This window comes from Rattus norvegicus, chromosome 4 (assembly GCF_021556685.1).
Source record: "Rattus norvegicus strain SHRSP/BbbUtx chromosome 4, alternate assembly SHRSP_T2T, whole genome shotgun sequence".
In the NCBI taxonomy this organism is placed as follows: Eukaryota; Metazoa; Chordata; class Mammalia; order Rodentia; family Muridae; genus Rattus; species Rattus norvegicus.
The window spans coordinates 81,005,959-81,027,035 of NC_141537.1; the positions used below are offsets into that span (position 1 = coordinate 81,005,959).

The 21,077-nt window shown below is 45.7% G+C and overlaps 1 long non-coding RNA gene across 3 annotated transcripts in view; it reads left to right on the top strand.

Moving 5' to 3' along the window:
* The window catches only part of LOC102546824 (uncharacterized), a 31,183-nt gene extending 16,028 nt beyond the window's left edge, over positions 1-15,155 (top strand). For 2 of the 3 annotated variants that reach the window (XR_015685997.1, XR_015685995.1), the window contains exon 4: positions 3,471-4,863. This is a non-coding gene — a long non-coding RNA (uncharacterized LOC102546824). Of the gene's footprint in view, positions 1-3,470; positions 4,864-10,264 lie in introns of those variants that run through there. The other variant, XR_015685996.1, reaches the window with a different exon arrangement.
* The last annotated feature ends 5,922 nt before the right edge of the window (positions 15,156-21,077 follow it).

The following is a 21,077-nucleotide window of genomic DNA, read 5'->3' on the forward strand; positions in this document are numbered from 1 at the left end:
CACTATTGGCTTTTTCAATTGGGATTTTTCCCTGGAGGTCGGGGGAGAAGGCTCTTGTGTCTCAGGGGCTCTGCCAGAAAGTGAACACCATGGACAACCGGCAACATCTGCTATTAGAACCCACTTGGAAAAAACAACAGAATTGCATATGTGGTGAACAAAGGGCGCAGAAGGATGTGTTATCACTAGTAAAGGTTGAAGGGGCTTTTGGAGCAAGAAAGCTAGGGTAGAATGCTTGTTTTGTTTTTGTTTGTTTTTGTTTTTGTTGCTGAGTAACAACCATCCCAAATCTTAGTAGCCTAGAACAATACCAGGCATCCTTGTTTATAGGTTAGGAGATTCACTGGATGTCCTGCCAGTGTGGGTGGCCATGCTCACCAGAATATGGTTAGACCATTGATTCCCAAACCTCTATCTCCAAAAATATTTACATTACAATTCATAGCAGTAGCAAAATTACAGCTATGGAGTAGGAACACTCAACACGAGGAACTGCATTAAAGGGTTGCAGCGGTAGAAAGGTTGAGAATCAGTGGTCTAGACTTTCTCATGAGGCCAGGGCCCCTGGCTGGAATAGACTGATCTATATTGGGACAGTGCATATCTGTTCCACATGACTTCTCATCCTCTAGCAGGCCAGACCAGGCTTCTGCACCCAGCAGCCCAAGAGTTCCAAGAGCATGAGTCATCTATGAGTTACACGTGTTATCTTGAGACCTGATCACAGAACGAGGACGCTGTCAAGCAAGACGTCAGGCCAGCCAAGAGCTGAGCTGCAGAAATGACGTTAGAGGCAACTCCTGGGAAGAATGAAGAGTGGTTAGGCTACTCAGTGGCCTTGGAGAGACGACTCCCTCTGCACCACAATCCCTTTTACTACTGAAGTAAAACTAACAGAAGCACGCTCCTCAACGCACAGATTCTTTAAGTATTTAGCATGATGCCAGGCACACTGTAAGCATTAGCTTTCCATTTGCTTGTTTTTATGACCAGAACCGAGACTGTTGATTGTCATTACTAAGTTTGGTGATGATTGTGATAATGTTGAGGCTCTCTCTGCTGGGTGATGATTCTCCCGGGATATGAGCCTCCAAATAATCAGGACTTGCTGGCAACTCGGGTTGGCTCCCCAGCAGCTGCTGATCAGAACAGGCTGGCTCTACTCCCTACCACCCCCCAGGCCATTTGGTGAGGACCATTCTCCTCGGGCTGCTTGCCTCTTCTCTGTGTGCCTAGAGTACCTCTCCAGGAAAACCTTGCAGTGAAGCTTTGTACTGTGATTGCAGCTAACTCTGGCCAGCACAGCCTCCAGAAGCAAGGGGGCTGGCATCCTTCACCGGAGAGCCAGATTGATATTCCTTTCCACTGTCCTACCTGTGCCCAGGGCAGAACTCGCAACACAAGGACACAATTCAGGGTTGCCAGAGTAGGTGGCAAGCGATAAGAAAACTCCCCACACTTCTTCCTCTGCCGGGGACCAAGTGTTCAAACCAGCTGATGACTTGAGTCTTAAGTAAACAGACAACAGGCTGTTTTTAAAGTGGCTGTTTTGTTCTCGATGATGCTGGCCTCGGTGCCCAGGCAGCCTCTGCCCACGCCAAGGAGGGAAGGGCCGGCAGCTTGCTAACTTCATATCATCTGCCGCCACGGCCTTCCCATCTGCTCGGGGGACACGGCCGGACAATTTTCCACATATAATTGCAGTCCTTTGTAATTTAGACTGCAACAGAATCAACAGCTTGATCATGACCCCACAGCAGGGATTTCAAGGACAACACTGCCATTTTCTGCCCTGACTCAAAACCAAAGCTGGCCTTCCCTTGTGTGTGCCTCCCCCTGCCTGTCCATCTCAGGGGGTTCTGTTTATCTGTCTGCCGACCATGTTTTCTGGCCCTTCACCGTTTCTCTTTGTCCTTTCCCTTTATCGGGCACCATATTTCTGCCCTGCAAATGCGCTGGTTGTAACCGGACACCTCCCATAGATTATGTCGCCACAATAGCCATTGTCAGCTCTCCCTAGCTAATTGTAGCCCCACCCCACCTCATCTGGCTGGGGTTAAGATGGATGTTCAATTTGCATTATTTATGTCTTTTGCTCTGTGTTTCAGTGATGTACTTTTGCATAACATATGTAAAATTCTGCTGACGTGGAGAATTCATCTGGCCCGAGATGCTCAAAAGAGTTGGGGGCAGAAGGTGGGGGGACTCTGTAAATTCAAAAGCCGTCAAACAGCTTTGTGCTCATCTGGTTCTAAGAAAAAGGTGGTGGGGAGTGGAGGAAAATGTGCTCCTGGAATTGAAGTCTGTGTGTGTGTGTGTGTGTGTGTGTGTGTGTGTGTGTGTGTGTGTGTGTGTGTGTGTGTTATTCTGGACAGCCTAGTGAGCTCTTTTGTTTAAAGAGCTTAGGTTCTAGTTGAGCTTCAGAAGGTCAAGGCAAGCGATCCAGGTCTATGTTAGGCGCAAACGCAAGCCTGTTGCTATAATTAACGAGCATCTGTTTGTAGAGGAAGAAGCAGAGACTTCCTTAACATTACACAGAGTAAGTAGCAGAGCTGGGGTTCAACCCGGTTGGCCTGACTTAAAAGCCCCAGATGAAGGGACTAGACTACAGTCCTGGGGATGATTACTTACCTCGCGTGTGTGAGGCCCCAGTTTTCATCTCTACCAGCACGACAAATAAATAAAAGGATTTCGAAGGCAGTTTCTGATCCAAGCAGTCTGAGCCACAGCCTCTTTGAACGGATCCGTTTCTCATCCTGCCCCTCCTGACTCTCAACATTTCTGCATCTCCTTAGCATAGAATCTCTTGTTGAAAAAAAAAAAAAAAAGAACAGTTTTATTTTGGTCACCATTCCGTCACTGCTTGGCCACATGGGGTGTGCCTCAGTCCCCAAACACCTCCTAGTCAAGTACAGGGAAACATGTACAGCCCGTGCTAGGCTTGTCACCTTCTGTGAAAATACATGTGCGTGCTTGCTTAGACCCTGTGAGCACGCCTTTGTTCTGCTGAGGTGCGTGCGTCAGTAATCCTGAGGCTTGTCCCCTGACTTCTAGAACTCAGGCTGCCCCAGGCAGAGGTTCTACGGCTCAGGCAGTGGGATGATGATGTGCGTGCTTACTATAGAAGGATCCTCTGGACATGAGACATTGGAAGTATTGCTCCAAACCAGATCTCACACACTCCTTCTTCCTTTTGTCAGCCTGTGCGGAGGACTTGTGTACCCGTATCTGCACTCCAGCAGGACCCTGCTCTCTTCACTGGTGGCACTCATTGCTTTTAATCTCGGCCACACCAAGCTTTGATTCTGTTCCGTCCATCTCATTTCCATCCATTCTATTGCTCAGCTCCACCACCCACTAGGCTATTCGATCTATTAAGCAGTGGGTGAACCTAGGGTATCGGGAGCTGTCTCTTGGCTATCGGTGTGCATTCACTCTTGTGTGGGGATGACTCTGGCTTTCTTTCGTAGGACCTTGAAAGGATGCGTGACTTGGGATACATCAATTAGGTCAACTAGAGCATCCTATACCATTTAAGAGTCAGGCACGCACCACCAGCAGTCATCAGCTGAAGGGGGAAAAAGTGGAGGCTACTTTTACTGCAGAGAAAGAAGGAAGTTTCCAAGGGGACACATCAGCCATCATCATCGTCATCATCATCATCATCATCATCATCATTACCACTACCACCATCATTTTGTGTGTATATATGTGTATATGTGTGCACATGTTCATCCTTGGTATCTGAGGAGGTCAAGAGAGGGTGTTGGATCTCCTAGAATTGCAGTTACACATAGTTATGAGCTACCATGTAAGTGCTAGGAATTGAAACCAGCCTCTCTGGAAGAGCAATGTGTTCTCTTAAGCACTGGGTCATCTCTCTCGCCCTCCCAGCAGCCACCTTGTTACGATAGAACCTGAGAATGAGAACATATGAGCAGGATGAAATCCAAGAGGCAGAGAGACACCAGGTCAGGTCTTGGTGAGGTTGTCTGTAGTGTTCTCCAGTTCAAGCTGCCCCCGGAGCCCTGCCCCTCTCTGTGGCTGGGTTCCCTGTGCCCCCCCCCTTTTTTTTTTGGCCTCTTTGATTTGTGTCTCTCTTTCAGTGCAGTCCTGAAGCGAGCCTTGGGCTTCACAAACCCGGGCTCTTCCACCTTGCCACACTGACTTAGTGGTCTCATCTTTGAACTCTCTCCCCCCTCAAGCTGAAGTGCCAAGAAGACAACATTTTGTCTCCCAGTGAGATGCTCTTCACAGAGGGTTCACGTGATTCTCTGTAAGGGAACTAATGTTTGTCTTGGGCAAAGTATGCATTTAGGACAACAGGTATTCCTGAGATGTGCCCTGTAGAGAGACTAATGAGTAAGCCTGTCCCTGTGAGTGCATCTGCTTCTGCAAATGTCCTTATAGTGTTGTGCATTGATTCCTTGGTCCCCATCGTGCCATGTTAGTAGGCGATGGAGCCCTTAGGAAGTGGGACCTAGAGGAAGAAGGAAGGCAGGCCATTGGAGAAGTCCCTGGAGGCATGAATGGGGAATCCCAGGTCTTCCTTGTTTCCCCTTTGCTTCTGAGCTGCCATAGGAAAGCAGCTTCCTCTTCCTCTGCTCCCATATGGAGGAGAAAGTGAGCAAGAGATGACCTTTAAAGATGGAAGGACTGAGGCTGGGAGGTCACAAGTTCTTAGCCAGCTTGGGGTGAAGAGTGAGTTTCAGGTCAGCCTGGGCTGCGTGGTGAGATCCTACCTCAGTGATAAACACACAAAACAAAAGAGAGCGGGGGATGTCAGCACTGTATCCATCAGTCATTTCACAGAGACCTTATTTGAATTCTGACTGATTTGAATAAAAACCTTCTTTCATCCCATTAGGAGGCAAATATCCAGTAATTTCTACTTCTCGCTCGATATTATCATTAAGGTTCAGAATGGGTTGCCATTAAACATCAGCGGTAGAATTTTAATACTGATCATTTAGGCTTAATGAGTAAAAATATTAATTTCAGGTTATATACATATTTTTGTAGCAGGCGAGTAAAATGGAGTGTTCAATAAAAGTTTTTAGGCATAAAAATACATTCCGGAGGATTGAAATAATATGAGAAGAGTAGAATATAAATTATTCATTTATGGAAATAAGGAAATACTGTAAAATTCCGAGAGTTTTTTTTCCTATACACTTAAGAAAACCAGCAAGTATGGGAACTGGGAAGACGTCTTGGTGGGCAATGGGTCGAGGACCAGAATTTGGATGCACAGCGTCTGTGTAAACGCCAGATGGGCACAGTGGCTCGCCTGCAGTTCTAACTGAGGTGAAGACCCTGGAGCAAACTGGCAGGGCAGAGTGCTGAAATGGCAGCGTCCCGGCTCAATCGGGAGGTACCGCCTTAAAGAATACGGTGGAAATGGAACAAGAAAGACTCGAAATGTTGGCCTCAGGCCTCCACACACATACATGCTCACTAGCATACACATGTGTACTCTCACATGTGTCAACATACACGCACCACACACACATGCAGATACATGCAAAAAAATAAAAAGCATCAAATTGAATAGATTCTGTGGCTACATCTGAAGCAGCCACAAAAGGTTTTAATGTCAGTACCCAAAACATGGTACAATAAAATTATGTCCAGAATAGCTGTTACAACTCATGATTTAAAAAAATGTAGATTCTAAGCTGAAATTAGGACATCGTACATGGTTTCAAATCTTCCCGGGGCTACAGAAACACGTTTGGAAATGCCTGCTGACTTTACCTCTGTCAATACGTCTTCATTTAAACACCCTTTTCACCCTACAACTACCAGCATATATGATTCTGGTCACCTGTGACCCAGCCACAGTCTGAAAGCATCAATGGAAAAGTCTCTGAGCAGTTTATAGGTTTCAGATTGTAAACCCTCTGGATCGCCTGGTGGGATCTCACAGCACCCGCCTCCTGCCTAGAACGGGAATCCTCTTTATCCAGTGTTTCCACTCTCATTAGCTACACAGTCGTCGTGATTATTAATCAGACTGTATTTGAGCAGTGCTGTATTCAAGAAACCCCTGTTTAATAACCTCAGAGTTCATGAGTCACGGTGGTGCAGAGAAAGTCTCAGGACATCAAACAAAGAAGTAAGTGTCTGCTGCCCTGAGTCAGTGCTGCAGGGCACATAGGAAAACATAGTGGAGAGGATTTGGTACTATTGTGACTTTAGACTTCCATGGGGATCTTTGAAGGCGTCCTCTGCAAATAAGAGGGGTGACTCTTCTCACCCACACTCTTCCAAATGCATTGCATAAAACCAAATTTAGATAACTCCAAAGCCTCCGATGGTTGCAGTGTGGTGCACTGAGAAATATGGGCTTCTAGGCATCACTGGCTGCCATTGTTGTTGATCTGTTGAAATCACTGAGTAGATGCTGGGTTCAACTGCCACTGTGAGGACCTAAGAAAGCACCACTGGAGGCTCACACACTTCTGGTTACAAAGCTTAATAATGATGGTCAGCTGACATGCCTGGAGATAGGGAGTGAAATCCTTGCCATGTTCTTGCAGAAACAAATGTTCGGAAGAGCATCGGAGGCAAGGCTTGAATGTCAAGGGTACACACCGTTACAAACCTCTCACTCTGCTCTCGACACAGCACCTGGGCTTTCTGTGGCCCCATGAGAAGTTGAAGAGGCTGTGCCACGAGGGGGTTAGAGGACGTGCCCTGTCAAACTCAAGGGTCACTCTGGGTCCCTTCACTTCCAAATGCTCTGCAGATTCTGTCTTCAGACTTCAGCTGGGAGAGATTTACCAGCAGCAATCTGACCAGCTCTGCCAGGCACAGTTAGCTAGATTTTGGGAGGAAGCCTTAAAAGATAACACTAATAACACCCATATCCATCACTGAGAAAAAACACAAAGTTACAAGCTGCTCCTCTGAGCTCTTGGGTACAAAGTCCCATGCGTCTGCTGTTCTCTGCTGCGTAAACGGTGCTTCTGGGAAGCCCAGGTGGCTTGTTGAAGGCACATTGTACTCTGTTATGTATTTCTACACACTTGCCATTTTCAACCTATATTCCCGTCCACGTATTCTTACACACTTTAGTTTGATTCTTGCACAAAGTAGCGTCTTGAGAGGTGAGTCCTCTTTGGGCTACAAGCTGGAGTGTGAGCTCTTTCCACCCCTTCCCAAATGCTGTGCTAGACCTGGCTCCTAAGGTGCTATGCTGTCTGAAAGACAGCTTTTCTGTTTGCATTTTGTGGTTAGCAATCAGTAGCCCACCCTTTCCCCCGGTGATTACCTATGATGTCTAGGAGGGACCAGGAGGAGCATCAGTCCTCTCTGGCTTATGGGTGGCTCTTCTAGTTTTAGTAACCAACTTCTTGGAACAAATCAGTTTGCAGACACCTCAGCACCACCTTCAACTCCCTGACCTGGTGCACCTTCTGGGAGAACTCGTTGGCCACCACCATCGCACCCAGAAGTTAGACTAAAAGGTGGCAGGAAGGAGTGTGTCCTTCAGTCACTACCTGGGAGTGATGGGTAACCACACTTAACCACAGTCCCTGCAAATGAAGGCATACAAGGAACCATCTGCACTGTGTGAAAACTCACCGTCTGTACATGCCCATTAAAAAGCAAAGCCTAGATATCTTGTCAAGCATATTTTTTCTGCCTAGTTCTTAGACCATCATATCTTAAGGCTTTAAGGTCTCTGCTTACAAACAAATGTACCGCTCTCTCCTGGTGACACGAACACATGTGTGGTAGATCTGAAATTCAAATTGTACTGGGTGTTTGTACCGTATCTGACAGTCTTATCCCCTAACGGCCATTGCTGGTGATTCACGAAGCATTTTATGGTTATGACTTCTTCTGATCAAAGGGATTTCAAGAACTAACTACCTAGTAACGATAGCAGCTCTGGACTGGGCAGCCTATCAAAGACGCTCGAGAGGACCTCCCAGCATCTCAGCAGTCATAACACAGACAGAGGCCTACGTGTCTCTGCGGAAGGAGACCCTACTCGGTCACCAGAGAGAAGAGTCGGCCAGCAACAAAGCGAAAACTCATCAAGGAACAACCCATCTTCAAGGCTCAGGGGACACTGTGTGCTCAGTCTCTGTACTAGGTCACCCAGTACCAACCTTGAGGAACGCTGGCCAGAGGTTTTCCTCCCCAACCTCTGAGAGAGTGGAGACCGAGACCTTAGTTTGGCATTTTGGAAACAATAATGTCAGCCAAGAGGTGCTAGTTATTTTCCGTTTTCTTCCCCTTGTATCTCAGCCAGGACTTTCACCTGGTTTCTCATAAAGCAAGCTAATATTTATAGGTGGGAAACGGTGCCGGGCACCTTGATAAGCTCAAAGCAGCACTTAAATATGTGTGTGGACCACTTAATCACAAGATCTGGGATATATAGACACGTCACATACCATCCCCCTCCTGCATTTGGGGCCTCAAAACTTGATCCAAGTCTGGGAGTTAAAAAGTCCCATTTTGTGTAATCAGGTTCTAGTTGAACATGATTGCTGAATTATTTTAAATTGAAGACACATGTCTGGGGGTTGAGCTCTCCATATTATTTCAGGATGGTGTCCATTAGGTCTTATCCACAGGGGCTATCTTCAACTTTTGCCTCGTTCAATGCATTCTTCAGACATCAGCATTTGCAAAATAGTGAATCATATATAACGGAAAACTGGAGGAATGTGGTCCTTGTTAAAGGGTAATTTTTTTTCTCCTGAAATTATCTTGAATGCATTATTCAGACCCAATTCTAGTCTCCCCTGCTGAGAGTCCCGGTACTTGTTGGAAAAGTTCTAGTTGGGGGGGGGGTGTTTTACAGACAGTAACATTGCATAAATAAATACGACCATGCGGCCATTGTGCATGGGCCTTGTGCGATGCTATGTCTTCAAAGACTTTACAACTGAGTCAACATTTGTCCCAAACACTTTAAATGTGTCTTAATTGCAGACCTAAATTGCTGCCACGGCTTGTCGCCAAATGTGTTTGTCCCTGAATCAAGGTCCCGCCAGACTTCACCTTGTAAGGGTAAACTGCTTCATCAGCAAGGCCACTGCCCTGATTTGAAGGTCACTTGCTTCCCGTTGGGGGACAGTTAGGATGAGGGGACCTGAAGGACTGAGCCAAGTGGGTGTCCAAGTACTCCAAAGATGTCTTCCGTGCTGGGCGATGGGGCATCTGATGGGGCGATGCTCTTTGTAACGCACGGACCAGACAATTTACACAACATAGCTGGGTCAATAACTTGTAGTGAACTTAAAGAGTGGGGAAGCCACAATATCTGTCTGTTTAGATCATCTGCATCACCCCCAAAAGGAAACCTCACACTCACTTATAATCCCCTAACTCCCTTGATAACCACCAATCTGCTTTCTGTTTCTTGTTTCCCTTGTAGGGCATTCCACAGAAGTGGAATCACTCAGACTGTGGTCTGTTTTGTCTGGCTTTTTTCACTTAACATAACCTTTTTTTTTAATTTGTTCACTTTACATCTCACTCACTGCCTGGTGTCAGCCACCCCTCACAACTCTTCCCCCAACCGCCTTCTATGAGCAGGTGGAGGCCCCTGGGTATCCCTGCCCCGCACCCCCTGACATATCAAGTCTCTGTGTGGCTAGGCACATTCTCTTCCACCAAGCCAGACAAGGCAGCCCAGCTAGAAGACCATATTCCATGTACAGGCAACAGCTTTTAGGGTAGCCCCGATCCAGTTGCTCCAGACCCACATGAAGGCCAAGCTGAACATCATCTACATGCGTGTGACGAGGCCTAGGTCTAGCCTGTGTATGTTCTCCCTTTGGTTGGTGGTTCAGTCTCTGACAGCCTCAATAGTCCAGGTTAGTTGAGTTGTCCTGTAGAGTTCCTACTCTCTTCTGGGCCCACAATCCTTCCTCCTCTTCTTCCATAAGAGTCTCCATCCACTGTTTGACTTTGGGTGTCTGCATCTGTCTGAGTCAGCTGCTAGGGTGGAGATTCTCAGGGGACAGCCACTTAGCATAACCTTTTAAGAGTGGTCCACATTCCAAATGTCACCACTTTGTCTTCATTGCTGGGCACCAGTTCATTGAGTAAGAGTAAGACATTTAGTTCACCTAGGCGTCCACTGACAATCTATCTGTGCTGCTCTTCCTTTGTCGAGACTGTGAAGGATGCTGTGTGAACATCTCTGTAGAAAGTAGGTCAACTTGAGGTAGGATGTCTATTGTCATCCAACCATAATCCTTAAGCTACATTTAATTTGTTTAAATTCATTACTTAGGTTCTTCTTAAAGCTGCCTATCGGGTAAGAACATCCCAGAATAAAGTGGTTCCATGAAGATCTCAAGAAACAACTTTTCAACCAGGGTGAGAGCATTAGTGATTCCAGGGCATGACTGTTTAAAAACCGAGAGAAGGAATCTTTGGGAGGAAGTCTCTAGACCAAGAAACCTTGAAGAGCCTCAGAGTCCCTTCTGTGGCCATCACAGGCTGCACTTCCCAGCACTTAAACCCACCTGCACCCCACCATGCAAATACTCCTCTGGCAGGCGGGCACATGCTGCCTGGTGCCCGGAAGTCCTGCTGACTTGAATAACAGAAGGCTGCTCGGGGAGAAGCCAAGTTGGAAATGGCAGGAGAGGTGACAGGGTCACAACACGGGAACAGAGTTGTCGGGCTTTGTTTATTTCCATTTTCCACAGCCTTGGCAGCCGATAGGAGGATTGGCAGCCCTGTCATCAAGAAATGAGCTTTCTACCTGTTGGGATCCAGCAAGATCACAAAAGGGCCTTACATACGGCCCCAGTCATCCGTGTAGGGCCAGGAAAAGGAATCTCACAGCATGAGAAAGCCCTCCGAGGGGACGGTGGTGGGAAACCAGCACATGGAAAGAAGCAGGATTCAGATCTACACCAAAGCACAGCACCTCATTGACTTTGCTGTGACCCCCACTATGACCTTGATTGGGTCACTGATCTCTCTGGGTCTTGATTTCCTTCTTAAAAAGCGAAGGAGAGGTTGTCAGGATTCTTGCCTGAGTTTTTTTTTTTTCCCACATCCTCTATTCTGTATCTCTGATGCCTTTTGAAATTTTACTCTTCTGAAGCACACACTGAGATTTTAAAGCAGCATCATTGACTTCAAGCAATCAGCCCACGGATACCAAGGGACGCAGTCTGGAACAGCGACTGGTGAATAATTAGCATTTGGGAGACATCTTTTTTTTAATGCCACCCCGTGTCCCAGTGGCAAGCATTTTGCAGATGGAAAATTTTTGTTGTCGCTTTTTCTACCCATCCGCTTGCAGGTTGTTTAGCCCCTTAGTGTCAGAGGTGGGAATTGGACCTGCATTTTAGGGCTTTCAGACCTTTATTGTGTCAATTAATACGAATTGCCTGAGAACAGAGAAAATAATCGCTGGAGAGTGGTGTGACTCAGGTACTGCCAGGAAGTCTGACTCATTGGCCAAATGTGACATCTTGTTTCTTCCTGGTTTTATCATCTGGCTTGGGCTCTTCAGGGACCATGCGAACACACTGGAGGAAGACGAGGATGGGCAGTCTTAGCAGGATGATGACGAGACTGCTGATCTTCTCTCGAGAATAAAGAGTGTTCTGGATGAGAAGACTGACAAGACATCCCCCCTTCGCCTTTGAGGCCTATGTCCTCTCTCTCCCATGGAGCCATGAGGCAGCTCCCTTCCAGCTCACAGAAACACAGGCCAACTCTTGAGAGCTTAACGTGTTTCCATTACAATGGTGAGGTGCATCTCTACCCAGCAGTCTACTTCGTGTGGTAAGAGGCAGCTGTAGAGTTCACGAGCATGCCTACTCCTTTGAACTGCACGCAGAGCACTCCAGAGCCCTGGTATTCTGCCCGTATTCCAAAGTCAGTGACTAGCCTCGTAGTTGAAAGAAATCAGGGGACAGATGGTAGGAAAGCAGAATTGTAGAATGACTACCTTCTCCCAAATGCTGGCCTATTGTTCTGATGAATCTCCGCAAAGCGCCATGGAGCAGGCGCTGGGCTTGGTGGAGGTCCACAACTGAACCGCCGATGCTCAAACATCAGGGCTGGTGGAGGGGAGGCAGTTAAGAGAAAAGATCACTGGCATTTTGGGGTCCCTCCCTGACAGTTAGAACCACGCATCTTTGAAGACACAGAAAAACAACAACAACAACAACCCAGTAAGGCACATTTCCACGGACACACCAATCTGCTATTGAAAGAAAATCCTGTATCAGAGAGAATTAATTCCCCCTTTGGATAGGCAGCCTGATATTTAATAAAACAATAAAAAGTAACTTCAAACTTTTCTTTTCTCTAATAATTTTCCCTTTGAGTTTAGCTATAAGGCTATTCTGTAGAAAAAGCCACTAGCATCGTAGGAAGATCCTGACATCTTCCTTTGATTTTTTTCTTCTGTTTAGGTATCGGACAACTTTCTTTGCTTTATTTTCCACTTGTGAAATAGAAGTGGCCAGGATTAATCTGGCAAGCCAAGCACTGGTTATCCTGGCTGAGTTCCCGCCAGAGCACCTAAGTGGCTATGGGATAAAGTGATACAGGAGGGAACTCCTGGGGCCCCTGTGGGCTGGTGCTGATTCCAGGCACAATGTACACAATGCTGAGCCCTCCTCCCACCAGCCCAGCTCTCAGAACGCCAGCATCTGAGTATGGAGCAATCAGGCTGCCTCAGCTGGCTCCCGTTCCTTGCCTACTGCTGTTAGCTTATTCAAAGGCAAAGAATTATATTTCCTCTCTCCCTGAATATTTCAAAACAGTGCAAATAATGTATAAGTCCATAAACGCAGGAGTGCTCTGGATTCTTCAAAGATTAATTTTGAGAAAAGAAAAACAAAAAAGCACATCACATCTCTCCAGCCTCCCGTTCGGAAAGGCAGACACAGCGGGCTAAAGCATGTACATCTTATCCTAACCCACTGTCATCCGAATGCAGAAAAGTGGAGGATTTGGAGGTTGGTAGTTTGTGTTTAAAAATCCCTGCTCTGCAGCTTTATGTCTCTATGAAAAAGAGCTCAGCTTCGTTCATTATCTGTGCAAATCGGCTTGCTCACCTCAGGAACAGTGACTTTGCAGAATCGTGAAACATAAATGTTTCATTGTTTTTCAAACAGGAAAGTCTGAGTTGAAAGGTAGTTACTATTAACTCTTGGGGGCAGGTCAGAAAGTCACCAAAGCATCTGGAAAAGGGTCGTCATCTGTTGTCAGGGCTGTCACTCGGGGGCGATGCAGAGACAGGAACCAGGAAAGCGAGAGGCACCCTCGTTTGAAGACCTTCTTTCTCTGTAGCTCTCAGCAATCTTACCTCGGAAATGTCCCCACTTCTTGAGCAGGTTTCCATATGCTTTCGGATCAGGGAAACAGTGCTGTCAGAGGAACCTCAAACCATTAGAGAAAAATCTTCCTGCCACCTTTTCTCTTCCAGCACCTTCCCTTAGAGCTTAGGCTCCCCTCCCTGGTGTGTTGGTGACTCCCAGGATGCATTGCACTGCATTCATCCCCTGCTTGACTGCACGTAAGCCTTTGATTTAGGAACCAGGGATCGATTTGTGAAATGGGGAACCAGATAGTGCAGATTCTAGCAAATACAGCCTTTGATAATGTCCTCTCTGTTGTGGTTGATTGGAAGAAAGGCATCACTTTCTTGCTCCTACTTTTGTTAGAAACACAGGGTGTGACCTTGTAAATTATCAACAGCACAATATTCCTTTTGAATCTGATTCTTAATACAGATGCATTGTAAGAGAAAAACTGATTATATTCTTAGCTAGATCAGAGTGCTGCATTCTGCCCATGGTGTCGAGGGCATTTAACCCTTTGTATGATGAAAGTACCACAGTTCTCCCTCAGTTGGTTCAGAGGGAGGAGGGAGGAAAGGCTGGAGGCCAAATGCAAGCTAGCATGACCCTAAAAAGAAAGGAAGCCTTCTATTTTTGAGAAAATGATCCAGCATGTGGGTTAAGTCTGAGCCTTCCTGGGTTTACATGTGCTGTCTGTGACAATTTCTGCAGAAAAGCTGCAGTCTTCAGACCATAGCCATTTCTGGACAAAATAGGGTGTTTCTTAAAAACCTTCACTTCGTCTAGAAATTATAGAGGCAAATAGCAAGCTTTATCAATCCTGCTGCCCAGGAAGCTCGGAACTCCTCCTGACAGAATAGTCAAAGGTACCTTTGAAGGTTTGATAAACACCCCTCAACCAAGACAAAAAGCTGGCATGAAACATCGCCAGACAACTCCAGGTACTCCGGGTACTTTAAAAAAAAAACCCTACAGCTGTCTGTAGCTCCTGAATTTACCCTTCCCTATGAATAATGTGGATGTTGACATGGGAGACCCTCCTGCTGTATGGAGCTGTATGTCATAACGGTGTGTGATAACGTTCACTTGGCCACTAGCATTGATGGAAGGTAGCCATGGGTAGGGAGCGCTCCTTCCTGAACAGCAAAGGACAAAGACATCACCCCCCCACCCCCAATTAGAACCTTCAGTTACTTTCAGGTTAATAAAAAAGAAGTAAAGTTGTTTTCTAGAGAAGACCTCATAATTCTTGGCTCCCAAGAACCAATCTATGTAGCCCTGCCTCTATTTAGCAGTGGACACTTGGTAAGAGAAAGGAACACGTGAAATCTACTTGGGAGATGGTGAAAAATGACTCAAATTAAACTTCTTTGATAGGAAGTAAGTTTTCCGGACAAAGTCCGGTTCCCTCATTTCAGATCATGCTGCTTCATTATTTCTGGTAATGACGGACGATATACCATGCTAGTCATTTCTTTCCCATTTGAGAACTATGAGGCACCTAAACATTTTTATAAGAAACTTCAAAGGCTTCATAAAGATCTTTCAAATTTTACCGCACATTTTCATTTAATCATATCAACTTCTTAGAATGCATGCTTCTCTTACTCTGAAACAAACGGTAATAAAAATTCTTATTCTTCTTGAATAGTTACTTTTAAAAGTATTTAATATAAAAAAATCTAAGGCACCTCCAGTCAAGTTAGATGTTTCATGATTCCCGATTGTTTTAAATGAATTTTAATGTTTAAAATGGCTGTAAAACATTCTTATTTTCATATTAAAATATCCTTTAGTTTTTTGTGTGTGTGTGTCATCAAATAAAAATTGTGCTATTAAAATAGTGAATCGAAGTGTCTATCCCCTGGTTGTCTATGTTATTTCCCTAAAGACACAGGAAATGTATAAGACGCTAATGAGGGATGTTGTTTTGATGTGAGATCTGCCTTTGCACAAAGACAGCTTCGTTTTCAGAAACACAGACTCATAAAATCATACATCCCTGCTTGTCAAAGGTCAGCAAGCTCCTGTTTGGTGAAATTTAAATCCTGAGGCCAGCATTCACGACATTGATGATGTTTCCAAAGTAAACAGAAAAGTTAATTCTCATTTTGAAAAATGAAGAAAAGAAACAAAACATATCATCCAAGTTATGGTGCTTCTAAACTGCTTTTTGTTTTTTTGAGTACATAAAATTATTGGCTTTATAGTTTCAATTTGATTCTGTTTTTTTTTTCTTCACTCAATTCACAAGAATACATGAAACTGTAAAATAGATAATGAGGGGGTCTGTCCTACTTTATCTAACCTTGCTTTGAAAGAGTCAATCTCTTTTCAGAAAGAAAAAGCCCACAAAAATAAACAAACAAAAACCAAAATAAAATAAACAAAAAACAGGGATCCAAACAAGACTGTCAAAACTTTCAACTCATTTTTTTCTAAGTTGTATTGCCATTAAGTGGGGGGTTTACCTGCTGGACACTTGGTGGATACCCACAGTGAACAGTCTTCACACCACAGGCTGCGTTTCCCTTTCATTATCTGGGATTCAGCATTTCTTTCTCTTAGAATCAAAGGTTTCACCTGATAGGTGGATTCTCTGGCTGACTCAGAAAATTAAAAAACGAGCCACGAGTGCACTTGTTCTGAACAGGAGGGTCTGATGGTGGGGATGGTGGCGTGGGGCTCCACCTGCATCTGGCTATGTTGGAGCTTTTTATACGGATCTCGTGGCCTTGAACTTGTGGAGACCCACCTGTTTCTGCTTCTTCCAGTGTTGGTGTCATAGGCACGCGCCACAAGGCTAAGCAGAGGAGTAGTGTTTAATCAGTAGCCGGCTAACAGGTGAGGCATTTCCTATAGAAAAACACACGCTATGCCTTCTCCGGCTGCTAAAACTGCACAGCATCCTGAGAAGGAGCCAGAGAAGGAACTGGAAAGTTAGAAGGAAGAGGAAAGGATGGGACAGTTAATTAAAAGCCATCATGAACCTCTGAATTTTCTAGTATTGCAAAATGAGGAAAGGAGGAGGGAGTAAGAAATGGAGAGAGAGAGAGAGAGAGAGAGAGAGAGAGAGAGAGAGAGAGAGAGAGAGAGTCAAATCATGATTCAAATATGAAAATGCAGTCAGCTGGTCTCCAGGGTTCTTATTTGTTAAGTAATAAGGGGTGAGAGAGACGTTGTAATGGGGTCAAACCACATGCATCTACAATAAGGAAGGCTGAGATGTGTTTATAAAAAGGGGCAAACCCTTTTCTCCATAAGGCAGTAATCAATGCTATCCTTCCAAACACATATCTGCATTCCTTTAAACGAGAATTATCACCATCATCATCAGTGTCCTGCAGCTTTCGTGATTATAAAATAGCTCTTTATTTAACAATAAAAGATAAAAACAGCTAGAGGAGTTCCTTGGGCAGGCTACTCGGGAATTCTTCTCCTGTCAATTTCAAAGTGTTTTGTAACTTTCCCTGCCAACATACACGACAGGAGGACCAGTTCAGGCCAGTCACGGCCCGATGATATGATTGGGAAGGAGATACTGAGTCCCTGGTAGCATAGCCTCGTGGACTCTACAAAAGCTGTGCCTGCACTATGCAATGAAAGAGCAGGGCACGCCACAAATGCGGTCACATCTGTGATTTTAAATCTTCCAGTACCCGCATTTTATAAAGCAAAAAGAAGCAGTTGTTAAATTTAAGAAATGCATACACGCAAAGTATTTCAACATGTAATAAATATGAAGTGCTATCAATGGGATACTTAACTTTTTCTAAATTATAGGACCCTCAAAAGCCAGTGCATGTTTTAATTCAGACTAACCACATTTCAAATGTTTACCTGACCACATAGCGCCAGGGACTCAAACACCAGCGAGCCAGTTAAGTTTAGCACTGTTTTGAATATCAGTTAAAACGTTGTGAATCTGTCTCAGCGGCCCCCCCCCGGCCCCCGTGCTCACACGGTTATTTTCCAGGTAGCCAGCTTGTCAGATTTTGTCATTTAAGAGTGAGACATGCTCAATGCTCAAGGAAACAATCATCTAAAACAACTGTCCCAAGTGTCCCCAGCAATACTCTCATCAGGGGTCTGTGCTGTCGTCTTCTCCTGAGGAGCTCTTGCCTACCGTGTTGTTATTACAGAAAAGGATGTGCACGAAGGGACACGGCAGAAGCCATAATGATAAACATATTATCTCCATATCTGTAACCTGAGTATAATAAGTGCCCATCAAAAATATTAACTTTTTCATTTTCACGTTTCTCCTGTGGTAAAGAAAGAGGAAAATTTCTCATAAGTTCTCTTTCAGTGTAGATTAGGAAGAGACTCAGTGTCTGAACACTGGCAACACCTCATGGGGCTAGTGGATCCAACTCTAAACCCCATCTGTGAGAGAGGAATGGCTTCCTCTTCCTACAGCATGGCCACCATCACCATGGGATGGTGCAGCCCAGCATGAGCCGAGGCAGGATGAGGCTGAGGAGCAAGGTCTAGGAGAGAGCCCTGTTCATCCACAGGAGCCAAGGGCTGGGACTCTCTCTTCAAACCAGCTCCTTCACGACCTCTATACTTCTGCCTTTTCCCCTTCACTTCATTCTCCCCTCACTGGGTTTTCTGAGATAAAGGACCCTGTGCTCAAGGCAGCAGCTTTGGTGTCCTCCCATCCTTCACGCCAGTTTTCAGACTTTCAAAAGAGCATAGAAAGTCATGCTTCTCCCCTCCCTCCCCTGCCCCCTTCCAACCATTCGCAATCATCTCCTCCCTCATGTGAGTGGCGCTTTCTCCGCACAAGGGACACAGGCATCCCATTCAAGTGGCAGAGTTCATCTGTGTTTAACATTAGCTCCTCAAAAATACCGCATTGAAGGACTGGGCCCTATAATGTTTGTGTAAGGAAGGAGCAAGGAAGAAAAGACTCCATGTGCTCAATTCAAGAGGAGGGAGCTTTCTTTCCCACTATAAACAGAAATGATTATAAAACCAGAGCTCAAAAAAACCCTCCTTGCCCTTCACTTTGGCAGGAGGGTTTCAGTTCTTGCAAGGCCTATTCTCTGCATGCTGACTTCTCTTAGTTTTTGCTACATTCCAGGCAGGGAGATAGAGACCAAACCAAATAAAGTGCCCCCAAAGGACCTTCTCCACCCCCTCCCAAAGCGCCTATGTTTTAATTCTCTGCAGCTTTTCAAACAGTCGAATAGGGAGGTTTGACGGTCTGCGGTGGGAGAGAATGCCTGTGTTCTCTGTGGACACCCACTTTGGATAATCCCAGCTGGCAGCAGGACGGCGGGGCCACATCTGGGCAGAGGGATTTTTTTTGTCAGTCTCCTCTTGGCACATTCTGTCATCGCAGAACTGTGTTTTCCTCTCCCCAAGTGAGTAGAGAGCAGGTTTGAAGCTGCTTGCTCCTGGGATGCAGACCATACCTATTGCCCCAGAGCATCTGTATCTAAGGCTCCAAGAACTCTTTTTTCCATGCATGGTGCCCCTTAAGGGTACCTACTTTGAACCCAATGTCCCCGAGTCCCATGGACTTTCTCACTCCCCCACATTCAACTCCTGAGTGGGATGGTCACCCCAAGACCATCTTTCTCAGGTGAGGTAATAGCAAGCCCATAGAATGAATATCTTGAGCCATCTTCCCAAGCGTATCTGGGGGAAATGACGGCAAGACAATGAAACGTTCCACTCTATCTGTGGTTCCACTTAGTATGTGAACTTGTGACTAACCCCTGCAGCCATACACAATAGAGAGAAGAATGACATTGGGGGGCGGGGGCATCTAATGAACACTGATGGCCCAGATTCTAAGAGCTTCATTCAGCAGAAATTTCTTGATCAATACCATATGGCACACGCTCTCATCCCTCAAAACCTATTCCCCTCCCAGTCAGCATCCAGAGATCGCAGCAGCCTCGTACATCATTCACCGGGGAGCGCAGCACATCAAAATGGCCGCAGGCACCCCCACTTCTCCACAGGCTGCCTCTGCACAGCTGCCTCCATACACACAGGGCATCCTTTCAAAGGATAAGAGGCGATTGGCCATAGAAAGTACTAGACCCAAATAACCTCACAGGGTTCCTGAGGACAGGGCTTGAAGTTTGGGGAGGACTTGCCAAAGGAGCCGCAGGTGTGAAGGAGATGAGCCTGCTCCAGTGTGGTGGAGAGTCAGCCACGCAGATTTCAAAGTTATGTCGACCTCCTAAGGTTACAGTCATTAAATCAAGAATTTAAATCTGTAGCCAAAATACCCTGTTTCCTAATACAGAGTTCCTTCTTGGCAAAACTCTGCATAAGAGCGCCTCCTGCTCCTTCTTCCCCTTTCCAGCCTTGTGCGCTCTGCCGAAGCCCATTTTACGTTAAAGGAGGAAAAGAAGGCAATAGAAATAAAACGCAAAAGAACAAAGGTGTTGGGGCCCTTCTCTCATCCCATGATTTCTTATCAACTTTGAAGCTTATAAAACATAAGCTCAATTCAGCCGTGAACTTGATGTATAAACTGGGGGAATTCTTACAGCTTATGTTTTCAATTAATTTATATTCAACTCATCAAAATACTTTGCAATTTCAAGGAGGGGAGACCCATTTGATGTTTAAGGAATTGTTTCCAGGTTTAAAGTGAAGCTCGTAGATTTCTTCTCCTTTCTTTCCAAATGAGAAGCCACGGGATGCTTAAGGAAACCGGAACTCCAGTGCGGAGAGGTTCAGGGATGGCGTCAAGCTCAGAACCATGAATTTGGTGAGGGTTCAAAAGTTGGCAAAGTGAACCCTCTCATCCCTGCCTACAAATAATAAATATCACCAGGAACAGGGGAGGGAGGAAGCCACTGGAAAGCCATAACTTATCCTGTCTCCAGCCTTACAGTTCTCTCTCATAAACCAGGAGTTCTTTGGAGAACTTAGACTGCTGCCTACAGGGAGCTGAGCTCGCCTTGGGTCGTAAATTACCTTGCTTGGTCTAAGCTTTCACCCAGGTCTAACCAACGGACGGCTCTGCAAGACCCATCACCCAGCTTGGGGCTTCTTAAATTATCCTTCATCTGGCTGTGACATCTGAAAAGCGAGAGGGAGAAGGATCACCCCAAATCTGACCTTCCTGTACCACGAGGTACACACACACACACACACACACACACACACACACACACACACACACTCACTCACTCACTCACTCATTCAAGAGAAAAAGATGCAACCACGTCCCATGTATTAACACAAGTGGGATGGGACAGAGCTTCCTTTGTGTGACTCTAAATGCACAGTACAATTCACATAACCTTCAGATTTGCCTTTTTTTAATAACAATGTCATACTGAGTCTTTTTCTTCAGCTGAGGTAGTTTGAGCGAAGGTTGAAATCTCCCTCTTAATTCTCATCTCCTAATCAACACTTTGTAACCACTCACTTTCCGACTGTACCCAGGTGTGTAAACAGGCAGACCGACACAAGCACACAAACATCTCAGCATCCAGAGTATCCGAGAGGAACGGCTGCGGCCCCTGGAAATGTGACCAAGACTGAGAGTAGGTACCCAGCCAAAAGAAATAACTCTTATCCGTAAAAAGTTCCACAATAAATCAGAAAACCTTTTTTTCCCCCACATGTCACCTGACATGTTTAATTTGTCTGCTTTGACAGAATCATGGCAAGCCTAGCTGACCATTGGCACAATTAGAATGAGCCTTTGTGAGGAAGGGCAGGCTATCCCGCATAGACGCATAGAGTGGAAGGACTCATCCTGGAAGCACTGTGGGCTTGCCCTGTATGGTG